Source organism: Equus caballus, chromosome 20, assembly GCF_041296265.1.
Source record: "Equus caballus isolate H_3958 breed thoroughbred chromosome 20, TB-T2T, whole genome shotgun sequence".
Taxonomy (NCBI): domain Eukaryota; kingdom Metazoa; phylum Chordata; class Mammalia; order Perissodactyla; family Equidae; genus Equus; species Equus caballus.
In genome coordinates this window covers 62,019,356-62,034,271 of record NC_091703.1, presented here as the reverse complement: position 1 = coordinate 62,034,271, position 14,916 = coordinate 62,019,356, and the positions used below count along the sequence as shown (strand labels likewise).

Genomic DNA, 14,916 nt, shown 5'->3' with positions numbered 1-14,916 from the left:
GAGTGCAGAAACTTAATAAAGTTTCGATGACTATGCATGAGTGGGAAAGGAAGTCCTACATGAGGAGGGAATGTTTTTTGTGTGTGAGGAAGGTTGGCCCTGAGCTAACATCTGTTGTCAATTTTCCTCTTTTTGCTTGAGGAAGATTGTCACTGAGCTAACGTCTGTGCCAATCTTCCTCTAGTTTATGCGAGACACCACCACAGCATGGCTTGATGAGTTGTCCATAAGTCTGCGCCCTGGGATCCCAACCTGTGAACCTTGGGCCACCAAAGCAGAGAGCACAAACTTCACCACTATGCCACTGAGCTGGCCCCATGGAGGGAACATTTTAAAAGATATAGTAGTGGGCAAATACAGACTGAGTGTGAGATACCTGAGTACACCAATTGGCTTGATTCAGATATATGTGTAAAGATATAGTGGGATAAAGGCTGAAAATGTAAGTTTGCATCAGAAAGCCATGATAAAGAGTGATAATTATTTAGTATACCTGAAGATTTTACAGCAGAAAAATGACATTTTACTTCTTTGAAATGTCCTAATTGTCCCCCAGAAAAGGAAAAAAGTTGGAAAAAGCTTTCAATGAAATGTCTTTGGACTTGCTTTCATAAAGGTATTATGAAGAGAAGTGAAAATAACACAATAGTTAACAAAATGATTCCCGTCAAGCATAACCAAAGGACACAATACTAGATGTTTTCCAAGAGGCTTCTTAATTTCATAGTAACTGAGACAACAAATAACTGCCTGTGATAGTCCTTTATTGAACATAAGCAAAGTAAAAAATAATAACTCAATAGGTTTGAGACAATATTGCTCAGAAACGTAATTGGGGTGAAACGTCAGAACTTAATACTTTTAAGAAGAAACTATAATAAGTATCAGCACACATCACAATAAGAAAGATAGCATAAATTTAGTTTAGATAATTATAAAATATGAATAAGAAAGAGATGACATCAGAGTGATTCAAAGCTATATGTAGTGAAAAAATATAAACAATATATTGAATAAAGATTGGGGAAAAAGATATGAAATCTGGATGTTTGTTGAACTTTCTCCACATTCCAGACATAATATTAGATTTTTATTTGTCCTATACAACAGCATTCAACATAGATATAATCTCCACAATCAAGGTCGTGAGTTTAATTGCCTGGCATCTCATAGCTTGGATTCAATGTACAAGAAATGGGTAAAAATGCCTGCTTTATCGTGTTCTAAAGTCAATTACACTATATCATGATAATGTGTTATATAGTTTTAACTTGAGATAAAATACTAACTTCATCAGATAACCATAATAGCTATTTTATGTCTAGCACTTAGAATTTATACAGTGTTTTTAAAAATCATATTTGACCCTTACAACAGTGAGAAACTGTTGAGAAAAGTGAGGAAATGAGATGATAAATAACTTGACCAAAGTCACATGTTTGCATAATATTTATTAAAATAAAATATATTATGCCCTAATTGCCAACACTTTTGGAGGACGCTAGTTCTTTCAGATCAATCTAATGCATGTAGATTGTAGTAAACTAAACTATTCCCCCTAAGCCATAAAGGTTAATATACCATTTTGTCTGCTAAAATCTCTCTATAACTACTATTTAATTGCTTAAATGTGCTTTAAAATCAATGTATTCCAGTAACTGACCTTAAAGATTTGCCTTCCTAATTCTTTTACCAAGGCTCTAATTCTCATTCCATTCTCTAAATAGGCAATAAATTTAAAATGGGGGTCCGAGGGGCTATATCCCTATTGCTTCATCTCCTTGGCACATTTTCTTTGTGTTACTTTGTGTTTCTTTGTGATAGGATGTACATACTCATATGTATTTACTTCTTTGCCCCAGAATACATTGAGCGCCTTCAACATCTTAGACCATGAAGTCAACTCAGATCCCTGCTCTTATTTATTCCGTGCCTGAGAGCATCATCTTTCCCTTTTCCAGTTGGCTGGAACCATGTCTGACCTGTGAATTATTGAATCGCTGGTGTCTGGCAGACTATCTGATGTATAGAGAGAAGTCAACAACTATGCGTTACATGAAGAAGTGAATAACTAACTACAGATTCCGGAAATGAACCATCCTATTTTATATTCCCATACCAGCCAGTATTTATTAGGTACATTTACATATAATGTATGCAATCTTTTACACATACACATATAATCTTACTGAAGATACTAACGTTGCAACGTAGGTATTATCATTCTAACTTTATCAGAGACTGTTGATGCTGCGAGGAATTAGTGGGGTTGCTCAGTGTCATACAGCCAGCGAACAGCAGAGGCTGGAGCAGACTGCGTGTCCTCTCACGTTCATACTTGCTGATTAACACCACTCTGTAATAAAATTAGTGAATACTGCTATGCTGCTCTTGTTAATCTATGATAATGAACATATCATTTGAAGGGTTCACAGAATCTTATAATGAAATTGTGTGCCTCACAGTAAGCCACGCCATGGTCCTCCTACTGTGGTTTAGATTCTGTCTTGTGTTATGAAGCATAATATGTACATAGTACATAAGGCAAATCATTTCTGAGTAAGGATTAAAAAGAACCAGAAACAGAATTTTGATAAAAATTTTCTATTTCAACGAGATTAGAAATATTTACAGCTGATGATTCATATCATAAAATGAGTTATTAATAAAAAATAGATTAATAGGGATCCTTCCAGAAAATATGGTAAAGAAACATATACCTTGAAATTTGCTCTCTTAACTCAACCAAGGATTCAGCAGAATAAATTTTATACATTACTGATTATGTTAAGAAGCTTTTACTTTAAGGAACATGCTGAAAAAAATTACAATTAACAAAATAGCACCTACATCATTTGTTGACCATTCAAAAGTGCAGAGAACTATGGGAAATTGGGGGCAGGGCTTTTCATTACTCTCTACATAAGATATAAAAATGACTTTCAATTTTAAACAGACATCAACACTGATTTAGAATATCATTATATCTTAAGGGCATGCAATAAGAGAATGCACGAGCTGAAGAGAACTCTATACTATTTTTATTTGGGGATACAAATGAAGAAATAAATATATCCTGTCAGACAGGTAATAAATGTCACCTGGAGGCCACAGAACTTTGCTAAGTAGTCCAATTTTTTTACCTGACTACTATTCTGCGAGTCTTTGATCAACTAATTAACCCAAGAGACAGTTTGAGAAATACCAGAAAAAATGTAACAATCGTATATCTACTATGGACCCAGCACATCTCTCTACAGAATTCAAAATTCATTACAGATTTTTACTTTCATATAATCCATTTGCAAGGGTTTATAGGCAATATGGTCCTCCACAGCAATAAACCTTTTTTACATGATTTTTCCACCAGAGGCAATGTAGTTTCAACCATTTAAACAAGATTCTGAATTACAACATTAATATAAGCTTGAAAATATTGTATAAAGGCACTGTGAGAAAATGGAGCATTGCATAGAATTTAAAATATGACAGATTATTAATATATTTCACATTTAAGAACATATTAGTTTAAGTTAGTCTGATGTCTTTGATAAGGACTTTAACTCTGGTGAAATTTTCAATATCATAAAGGATAATTAGCTTTATCTAACAAGTCAAGATGGAAACCAATTGCATGAGGCTGAAGAGATCATAGTGTTTATTTTGAAAATATGGGGGATATGCTGATCAAGTTTAAATGCATGTGGTTAAATTCCATTTCTTTATATTTTTATAAAGTCTATAGGAGTCCTAAGTGGACCTGGCAGTGCACTGAAGTGTTGTATGGAACACTGGAAGCCTATTACTGTCAGTTAACATGAATATACACACTTGTCAAGAAGAGTTTTCAAGAATGGTTTTTGATAACAGTACATTGACTTTTGTAACTAAAGCTATGTCTTTGGTAGTGACGTTTTCAAGGTAAAGGTCTAGTCCTAACAGCATTCTTCCAAACGATAACAACAACAGCGAGGAAACTGCACCTACTTTTTCACAAACATGCACCAGATAAAGAGATCTATCTATCTTCTCTGTTAATAAACATGTTGCTCGAAAGAGTTCATGCTGCTGATAGTAAAAGAAAAAGTAGGTTGCTGCATTTTTAAAATTATAAGGAAAAATCAATAATAAAAAGAATAGGTAATAAATAGCTAAATTCATAAGCACTAAGAATTTGAGATGAGGAAATACATTTAAGGTAGAAAGTATAGATAAAATCATTAAAAAGAATAGACAGGAGCATAGTGAGAGTAACATCATAGTGAAGAAGAAGGAATCAGCTTTAGATGTTAATTAGCTGCAAAATCCTTATCTGGAAGCCTGCCTCTACTATAGATCTATCTTTTGGAAATTTCAGAAATCTCTTAGTAATTTCCTGCTTGTCTACAGCAGTAAGCGATAAAAGCAGAGATTTAGTGGAGCCTAAAAACTGTTGCTTAATTGTTTTAATTCGACATGCACAGAATTTGACTCAAGCGCGTTAGACCAATGATTACACAGGTGGGGAACAGGAGCAAAGAATGAAAAGGGATCATCGAATGTGTTTGAGTTGACACCAGATGAGAAAGGGATTTCCAGATGGAAAACGTAGAGAAAAAAAAAAAGGAAGCTGTTATGGGTTGAATTGTTTTCCCTCCAAGTGTATATGTTGAAATCTTTATTCCTAGTACCTCAGAATGTGATCCTTATCTGGAGATAGGTGGTGAAGTTAAAACGAGGTCATTGGGCTGGGCCCTAGTCCAAGGTGATTGCTATCATCATAGAACAGGGAAATGTGGAGACAAACAGACACAAGGAGAATCCCAAGCAGAGATGCAGGCAGGGATCCCAGGGCGCTTTCACAAGCCAAGGAGGGTCAGAGATTGCCAGACACGAGGGGAGAGGCAGGAACTAGATTCTTCCTCGGAGCTCTTAGAAGGAAGCAAACTTGCTAACACATTGATCTAGAACTTCTAGCTCCCAGGACTGTGAGGCAGTGCAGTTCTGTTGTTCAGCCGCTCCTTTGGTGGCACTTTCTTCTGGAAGCGCTAGCAAACGAACACAGCAGCTGTGCAGTGCAGCAAAGCAGACACAGCCTCAAAGTAATTAGTGAATCAGCCTTCAGAGTAGACTGGCCTTTTAAATCTTCATCTAAAAGCAAGCAGTATTATCATGTGATTTGTAGAAAAGTAAGATTCTTTTATTTTTTGCTCTTTTCCTCAGATCGTGTTAAACTATTCCATGTTTTTTCCTTTCAATCTCTTTGTAATTTTGCTTTAGAATGAGAAGCAAGCCTTTAGCCTCGTCTAACAAAAAGTCTTCCTCTTTCTTTGAATAGTCTGTATTTTTGTTTCTACTACCACACTTTACAGTCAATTTTAGTTTTTGGATTTCAGTCTTTATTAAAATGGGTACATTTTGAATTTGCATTTTTTTCTTTATTACATCAGAAAACACACATGTAGAAAAGTGCAAAAATTATGAATGTTCAGTTCAACAATTAATTATAAAGCAGACAGCCACATAACAACCCAAGTCATGACAAAGAAAATTGCCGGGACCTGGAATCCTCCACTGTGTCCTGACCTGGTCATCGCTTCCACTGTCACCTCTAGAACCAACCATTGTCCCATTTTATCATTTTATGTTATAACTTCATTTTCCTTTATTATTGTATTTCATATATGCATCCCTTAGCAGTATCATGCAGTATTGTTTGCTATATTAGTGTATCCATTATTTCAGGTCTTACCTCTTTAAATCTATGTTTTCGTTTATACCTATAGTACATTAATTCGAATTATTGTATACCAATAATTAAGTATTCATTTTGCTTTCAGTAGATAGTTGGTGCTTCTAGTTTGGGGCTATTAAGAATGGCAATGCTATGACCATTGTTTATACACCTCCTGATGCAGACGTACAGAAGATTTTCCAGGGAATGCGCCTATGAATGGAATTTCTGGGTCACACAGTATTCTTTTCTAGCTCTACCCATAGAAACACTGGGAACACCCTTGCTGTCTTTAACAAGGTGTCTCAGTCTCATCCTGATTTTTACCCAGACCAGGGAATGAAATCATTCATAACCTACCCTACCAAGGATGTTTTTTAGGATATGAGTATAAGAGAACAAAATGGAACAGTAAAGGCTGAACATTATCTTATCCCACAGGATGACTAAAGACTAGCAGGGTGACAAAAGAGATGAGGAGGGTTCAATTATTGTAGGGACGAACACAGAAAAGATCATGGGTTTATATTGACATTTCCAGTATAACTCTAATTTACAAAGTCTCTCTTGCCTTGCTGTAATAGCAGAGTTTCTAGGCCAACATCTAAGAACATGAATTACAGAACGTGACATTCTAGGTTCAAATCCAGGCTCTACTATGGGAATATATTAAATTTTATTTTGTATAGATTTCTTAACATATTTTTAAGTGTCTTCATTACAGAGTAGAAATAAAAATAGCTCCTCAAATCTTCTAATGAAGTGCAAATAAATTTCAGCTTCACTGATAACATCTTAATTGACAAATAATTTAAGTAAGGAGGAAAGGATATTGAATTCAGCAATTATTGATAATTCTTGGACTTTCTTGGAACAAAGTCCTAAATGTCAAGATTCTAAACTGAATAACAATCAATCCAGAGCACAATCAAAGGAAAGTGGGGAAAGAATCTATTTTTGTACTTACTTCTCTTCTGAGCTCTAAATCACACAGGCTTCAATTATTAAGTACTGTATGGGTTCATGTTTTGAAATGAAGGATTTGCCTCTTAATGTGAAATCTGCAGTTCACCATAAAGTGAAGAAGAAATGTCCTTAGCTTAGTGACTCCCCAGAGAAGCTGGTTCTTTTTTTGGGCTGTCTGCTGGCATGTACTAAAGAGAGATTTGGAAATAAGAAAAGTGTTTCCCGTACGAAAACATGGCAGAATATCAATGGCTGAAGTAATGCAGCTTCTCATAAAGCACTGAATGTTCCATACTAATCATTTTTCTGGAAATTCAAATATTTTATGTAGAATGCCTTAAGTCCAGTAATTCTCACTATAAAACTAGAAAGGTATTCTTCAAAAGAAAGTCACTTAAACACAATTGAAGTGAACCCAACAATAATAGATTCAAAAAACATAATCATAAACATGTTAGAAAAATAAACCATTAAATTAAAAAAATATAAGAAACTTAAATATTCTTTCCATAAAGTAGTAACACTTTAATTTAAATATAGAAAGAACAAAGCAAAATATTTTCTTAATTTTAACTAAAACTTTTGCATCCTTAAACGATTAAGATTTATGACTATTTTATTAAAGGAAGTAAGTTTTTGCACATCTAATGTTATGCTATGTCCCTTTTTGAAATAACTTTATCAATAATATTTTATTAAATGAGACGAGAAGAAATAGCTTATTAATTTTAGTATTTCTAGATATCTTAAAATTATGTCTCATTCTTTTTCCTGTTTTTGTCCACGTAGCCTCTGTGTTCCCTTATTTCTACCTTCTCCTCTTTTTTTTTAGGAAGACTGGCCCTGAGCTAACATGCATGCCCATCTTCCTCCAACCTTATATGTGGAACGCCTACCACAGCATGGCTTGCCAAGCAATGATGCCATGTCCACACCTGGGATCCAAACCTGCGGACCCCAGGCTGCCGAAGCAGAACGTGTGCACTTAACCCCCGAGGCACCGGGCCAGCCCGTTTACCTTCTTCTTGAGAACCTGGTGCCAAAGGAAGGTCAGACTTTCGCCCTTCTGGAGCTAGGATTCTCTGCCTAAGTTTATAATTGTAACATGTTTTTACTGACTTTTTGGCTCATCTAGTGACTGGAAACTTAAATCAGAGGTAATAGAGTGGTTAAACTGAGAAAAGAGGGCAGGCTGGCCAAAAATTTGATAAGGGCTAATTAGATTAGCTGGATAACAAGATCCAGTCCAATTAATTGACAGACACCCATAGGCATGGCTGCCACAAATATATTATGTCTCACTGGGGGCTGTACAGGTTCATAGAAATAATCTTCGTGGGTTTGCATCTTAGAATTCGTATGGGCTGTTTTGATGGAGATGCTGTCCCATTCATTTGGGAAGAAGAAATGATCAAGCGTTGTTTATAGGATGTCAGTCCCAAGCATAGGTAAAATTATGCTTAGCATCATTTGGTCTGTTTGATTCATATAACAAGGCAAGGAATATGTATTCTCTCCTCTTGTGATAATAGTGTAAGCATTTGTACTAGTGGAAAAGTAGGAGTGAATGAAAATACGTAGGCCTATGAAGAGTCCTCAGTTATGTTGCAATGGAAGCATAAATTGGCTTTGTTGAAAAGTATTGAAGTTGAAAGAGGTTCCTTTCAAAGTCTAAAGTAACAAAAGCAAAAGTGTCCTCAAGCAATAACACAAAGAATTCCCTCAAATATGAGACAAATATAGGAATTTGGGGGAAATCTGAGCCTCCCAAAGGAAAGAGAGAACATAACCAGCAATCAAATTAGGGTTGTGAGGGGCCGGCCCGGAGGCCGAGTGGTTAAGTTTCCACGCTCTGCTTCGGGGGCCCAGGGTTTCGCTGGTTCGGATCCTGGGCACGGACATGGCACTGCTCATCAGGCCATGCTGAGGCGGCGTCCCACATAGCACAACCAGAGGTGCTCACAACTAGAATAGACAACTGTGTACTGTAGGGCTTTGGGGAGAAGAAGAAAAAAGAAAAAGATTGGCAATAGTTGTTAGCTCAGGTGCCAATCTTTAAAAAAAAAAAAAAAACAAGAAACAAAATTATGGTTGTGAGATTGTACCATGAGTTGAGTGAACTAACACCATAGTTCCTGGGGTCCTGGCAGAGATAGGAGAATTATGACGGAGGAACAGCTTGTGTGGGGGAGGAAGAGACAGCACAATGTAAGGCTCATTATGTGAAGCTCATTATGGTGAGGGAGACAGAAACACGTTTGGAGGAACAAAATGGAAAGAAGAGGAACGTGTGGAAGAAAGAATGTGTTAGATCTGGGGCAGGCCCGGTGGCACAGTGGTTAAGTTCACACGTTCTGCTTCTCGGCGGCCCGGGGTTCGCTGGTTCGGATCCTGGGTGCAGATATGGCACCGCTTGGCACGCCATGCTGTGGTAGGTGTCCCACATATAAAGTAGAGGAAGATGGGCATGGATGTTAGCTCAGGGCCAGTCTTCCTCAGCAAAAAGAGGAGGATTGGCAGCAATTATCTCAGAGCTAATTTTCCTCAAAAAAAACCCAAAAAAACAAAAAAGAATGAGTTAGATCTGAGGGAAAAAGGAGGAGCAGCATTGGAAGAAGACAGGTGGTCTTTCAGTGACTGAATAGCTTCAGATAAGGGACATTGAGGTTGTTGAAGGACCTGCTTGAAGTTTGGTTGGGAGAACCATTTTTTGGCTTCTTCATATCAAGTAGAGACAGCAGATCACTGTTTAAAAGGGATTCTGGGCCTCTGAGATTCCAGGGCTCTAGAGTGGAACACTGGGGAGGTTCTGAGAGCCCGAAGTGACCATTGCAATTCTAAAGTATCCGTAGTAAAACGTTTGCCATTTTGGAGGTATGGAACAGAATTAGTGCCATAATGGCGAAACATATAGTCTGCTGGAGGGTTAGAAGGAGGGTGCCCAGTTATTGAGAGTTACCTGGGAGAGAGCAGGATCAGATAGAGAAAGGAGCCATACAGGAAAATCCCCATCTGGGTCTTTCATACAATCCTTGTTGAGGAGCTGAAAGCCTTGCTCTGAGCGATCCCTGGGCAAGGAGATGGAAAAGCAGAAAGGCCTCAAAAAGGGCCGAGCATTTCTGCTTCAGTCAGGGATTAAGTTTCCCCTTGAAAAGAGCCAAGAACACCTCGATCCAGGAAAGAGCCGGGAAGGGTCCTGCTCAACAGAGTCAGGGATTAAATTTTACCCCAAAAGAGCCATTCAATTCCAACTAGGAAGATTCTCTGTCAACATGAAAGAGCCAGGAAAAGTCCTGCACAAACAGAAAGGAAACAGAAAGAGTCCTGATCAGACAGAAAAGAACCAGGAAGCTCCCCATGCAGTAGAATTAAAACAACTCCCTATCCTTATCCTGACTCACCACCACAGATCTCAATTTCCCCAGCCAGGAAAGACAAAAAGGGCCCACAAGGTCAGCATAAATACCTGGATGAAGACAACAGGGTTTGAGAGCAGTCAGCACTCTGCCTGAGTCCCAGTAACAGCAACTGTCAGAGAAAAATAAATCTGGATTTAAATAGGGAGACGGTTTATTCAGAAGAAACTATTGCAATAAGGAAAATACTCCAAACTCAAGTGTCCACAGGCATCTCAAAATCAACCTGAATAAGTTTTTCTGTTTGGTTGGCTTTTGTCTTTTTAATAGGATAAAGAAGTTCAAGTGAAGATAAGCAGAATCTTCTAAAGGGAACTTGGACAGGCAAGAGGAAATGAGCAGTGGGGTATGACAGGAAAAGGGTCTCACTGTGTTGAGCTGATTCCCAGAGGAAGCTGATCAAGAGGACACATTCTACGTTTTTCAAGCTTGCTCAGACTTGGGAGAACTCAGGCTTCAGGGGACTGGAGGAAGGAGAGAAACCTGGCTAACAGTCAAGACAAAACAAGAGGTAAGAAAGGAGAAACTAGGAACATTTAGTCAGTCTCTTTTTTTGTTCTTTCTTTTTTTGTTTTTGCAACTTTCTGGTTCAGCCAATAGAGTCATGCCACCCCCAGTTTGGGTAATTACCATGGCTGCCTCAGGGATGAAGAGCTGGAGCGAGTTGATCTCCCCTTCACTTGCCATCCACTGGTCCTCCAGCACACTGCACAAGGATGAAGAATGGATAGACTGTCTGTGCCCTTTATCATGAGCAAGGAGGGCATTATGTGTCACCGATTTGTCACAATCCAATCGGAAAATCCCATCTGCAGGGTACGTTTCCTGGAGTACTCCCTGGTACCTACCAATGACTTTCTCAGTCAGGGCGCTGCCAGGAAACATGAAACACGCAACTAGAATTTGTGTGTTATTCCAATACAGGGCTATTTGTAGAAGTGTGGGAAAATTTTGAAGTAAAATACAACAATATGTATGGTGGCATAGAGAGTCTCGAAATGTTTGAAAACTGTTACCATCCCTAAACATGGAGGTCCAAAGAACAGAGTTGTGAAAATGTGGGCCACAGATTGAAGGCGTAACAGGGATTATCAGAGGGGACCCATCCATCATCTTATTATTTTTGTATTTCAAAGGATATTGCAAATATCAGTACAATTCAACTCTAAACGGCATACTTAGCTGTTCAACACTAAACAATATCATTAACCAGAGCTTAATTTTTATAGGTAAAATTTGCATTCACTGAAATACAGAAACCTTAAGTATACTATTCAATGCATTTTTACAAATGTCTACACTATGTAAGCCAAAGTCTGACCAAGACACATAATAACATTATCATCATCCCATAGCTACTTTAATTGTCAGATAAAAGGAATATTATTTCAGAAAAACTATAAGTATGAATGGAAAAGTTATCAAGAGTGAAAAACTAAACAAAATAAAGGTAACTTTGGAAAAAATTTCAACTCAAGCATTTTAAAACAACAATAGTTGCAAAACTTAAAAATATAGTTGTAAACAGATGGTGTTTTTGATTTATCAAAATCAAGAGAATTTCCAATGATAATTTGACTGTTTTATGATGTTGTAGCACGACTCTTTTTATGGCACATGAGCACTGAAGACAGAAAAAACAAGTAAAAGCTTATTGAACCTCAGGAAATAAGCCTTTTTAGAACTTGGCTGTTTGTTTACATTTAATGATAGTAAAACATGATGATCTGAAAAGCAATATGAAATATAATTACAATTATTTAAAACAAATTCATGACTGCCCTTGGGTGGGGAAGCAGAATATGTTTTATTTTTACACTTTATCCTTTTCTTTCTTCTCTAAATTAGTAATTTTTCTCAATGAGGGGAATGCGCAGGATTGATCCTAGACTTATTAGCCTCATATATTGTTAACATTCAAACAACCACACTTTGGATAACAAATAATAGAATGTTAGAATCAAAGAACATTACCAAGGTTTTCAAAAATTGTAATTGGACGTGAAAAATCTACATTATTCCCTTCACTCCAGAAAAATCAACAACCAACTTCAACTATTTTTTAATGAGGTTGATATTGAAGAAATACCATCTAAACATCTTCTTTTTATCTTTGTTTTATACTCTTTTGAAGTGTAAACTAGATTGCACTCAATGTAGATTAGTCAGTAATGAAGATAAAATTTTTGGCCAAATCAGAATAATTTACACATAGATACCAAGGTTTGCTCCTACTCCCCATCCGTATTTATATTAAATTGTTAGGGCTACCATAACAAAGGAAAACAGACTTAGTCGCTTACAAAACAGAAATTTATTTTCTGACAGTCCTAGAGGCTAGAAGTCCAAGAGCAAGGCGTCAGCAGCGTTGGTCTCTTCTGAGCCTCTCTCCGTGACTCAGACATGTCTGTCTTCACCTGCGTCTTCATACGGTCCTTCCTCTCTAACTCTCTGTGTCCAAATTTCCTCTTCTTATAAGGACACTGGTCACTGTTATCCTCCCTAATGATCTCATTAACTTACTTACCCCTGTAAAGACCCTCTCTCCCAAAACAGTCACATTCTAAGGTAAGGGTTAGGGCTTTAAAATAGGAAAATTCAGCCCAAAACAGGATTCATTGTCATTTATACCCGATACTATTCACATGCCAACAACAAATTAGAAAAGACTTAGTAATCAATATTTCTGCAGCAGAAAGGTTTCTAGTATCACCCATATGTGTCCTAAGACTATTTTTGCATTCTTTCCATAGGACATACACACACGCACACACACACAAAGACATTTCCTGTTATTATCAAATTATTCTCTTTCTCAAACAGTCTTTTAAGGTTTTTCACTGCATCTGATGAAATGGTATTGTTACAACTCAACAAAAATATGATCATGAGGGGCCAGCTCTGGTGGCCCAGAGGTTAAGTTCATTGCACTCCACTTAGGTGGCTCAGCTTCGGTTCCCAGGCTCAGACATACACCGCTCGTCAGTGGCCGGCTCTGTAGGTGGCTCACATACAAAAAGAGGAAGATGGGCAGCAGACATTAGCTCAGGGTGAGTGTTCCTCAGCAAAACTAAACAAAACAAAAACCAAAAAACCATAACCTTGAGGTTATTAACTAAAATGATACCAAGTAAATGATTAGCAAAGGTAATCAGAGAACGTAGCCTCTAATTTAGAGCATTCATATCATAAAAGCTTGCTTTCATTTGTATGTTCATGAATTGAGATGGCTCCTCGGCCTGTTGGCTAAGATCAAGTGTGTGTTCATGAAATTGATGAAAACCACTGTTTCTGTTATCTAGATAATTGTTTAATTATTCACCATAATTTGAGTGTACAAACAGCTTACAGGTTAAGAATTATCACTAATGTGAAAAAAGCAAAATCTCTATCTTTTGAGATATTAAATAAGAAACAAACATATAGATCCTCTCTTTACCTCTTTGAATTGTGGAGAAAAAATAATTAGACTATGTTTCAGTTCTCCAAAGAATAAAACTATATGTTCTCAAAGGCATGTGGTTGGAGTAATTTTTATGCTGAATTAGAAAGCAATACAAATCTCTAGAAACACTGGACCAAGAAAATTGGATATGGCTTAACAAGCAGAGAGAACCCAAAGGTATTATTTACAGCATTTCCTAATATGTGAACTACTGAAGCATTTGGCAATGATTAAATATATTTGGAATGTATTTTGCCTGTTTAAAAGAGTAAACAACTACTTGGGTAAATCTGCTCTCAAAGGTTTTATCTACACAAAAACAAGAACCCACACAGAATTTTAAAGAAAATATCCAATATTTTGAAATATAATTTCACATAGCCGTGTTTACATATGGTTTCATCAAGCTTTGGAAAGTAATAGTGTTATGTAAGTTAAATTTTCTTTCTTCCTCTATGCTCCAAATTTGTGTTTCCTATAGATTTTCCTGAAATAATTATTTCTTCCCCAATGCCACCCAGTATTTTTCTCAATTAATTATAATTTTTACTTTTTATTTTTATTTATATATTTTTGGGGGGGAAGATCCACCCTGAGCTAACATCTGCTGTCAATCCTCCTCTTTTTGCTGAGGAAGACTGGCCCTGAGCTAACATCCAAGCCTATCTTCCTATATTTTATATGTGGGATGCCTGCCACAGCATGGCTTGACAAGCAGTGCATATGTCCGCACCTGGGATTCCAACCAGTGAACCCCAGGCCGCTGAATCGGAACGTGGGAACTTAACTGCTGCACCACCAGGTGGGGCCCTCAATTAATTATAAACCAAGAATCTACAGTCATACACAACGTCAGCTATCTATATCTACCCACCAAGATAGCATTTAAGTCTGTATTGTTTGTAACAAAGGAGCAAATGATTCCATTGCCTTTTTCATTTTTTGTGAGAATCACAACTCATTGCAACAAGAGATTACAGTGCCAAAATAAATGGAAATTACGCTTGTCTAAGTTGAATATTCACTGTGATATCTTATATCATCTTTACTGTAATATCAATAGATGCTTTACATCTTTAAATTTTCCATTTGTAATACAATATTTTAGCCAAGAGAGAATATTTAAATATACCTTTGTTAAAAAACTAACGGCAATTTCTTATAATATTGTGTCTTTTAGTATACCTTTTAATTAAAGTGATAGAAACCGTGCTAAAATAGATTAAATGATTAAAGCTTTTACTTTGAGCTGTAAAATATTAATTCGAATATTCAAAAATTCATGAAAGTGAATTTAACATCCGTAAGACTTATAATTAAGTTTTATTTTCATCAGTTTATGTTATTATTGAGGGTTGAAGTGGATAAGCTCTGGC

General features: G+C 36.8%; 2 long non-coding RNA genes across 2 annotated transcripts in view; one reads left to right on the top strand and one right to left on the bottom strand.

Annotated features, from left to right (window-relative positions):
* Window positions 1-10,838, bottom strand: part of LOC138919303 (uncharacterized) — a 31,037-nt gene extending 20,199 nt beyond the window's left edge. The window contains exons 1-2 of the long non-coding RNA XR_011429368.1: window positions 10,726-10,838; window positions 10,146-10,207 (exon numbers count right to left, since the gene is read on the bottom strand). This is a non-coding gene — a long non-coding RNA (uncharacterized lncRNA). The remainder of the gene's footprint in view (window positions 1-10,145; window positions 10,208-10,725) is intronic.
* The window catches only part of LOC138919304 (uncharacterized), a 28,223-nt gene continuing 22,864 nt past the window's right edge, over window positions 9,558-14,916 (top strand). Inside the window, exon 1 of the long non-coding RNA XR_011429369.1 lies at window positions 9,558-10,606. This is a non-coding gene — a long non-coding RNA (uncharacterized lncRNA). The remainder of the gene's footprint in view (window positions 10,607-14,916) is intronic.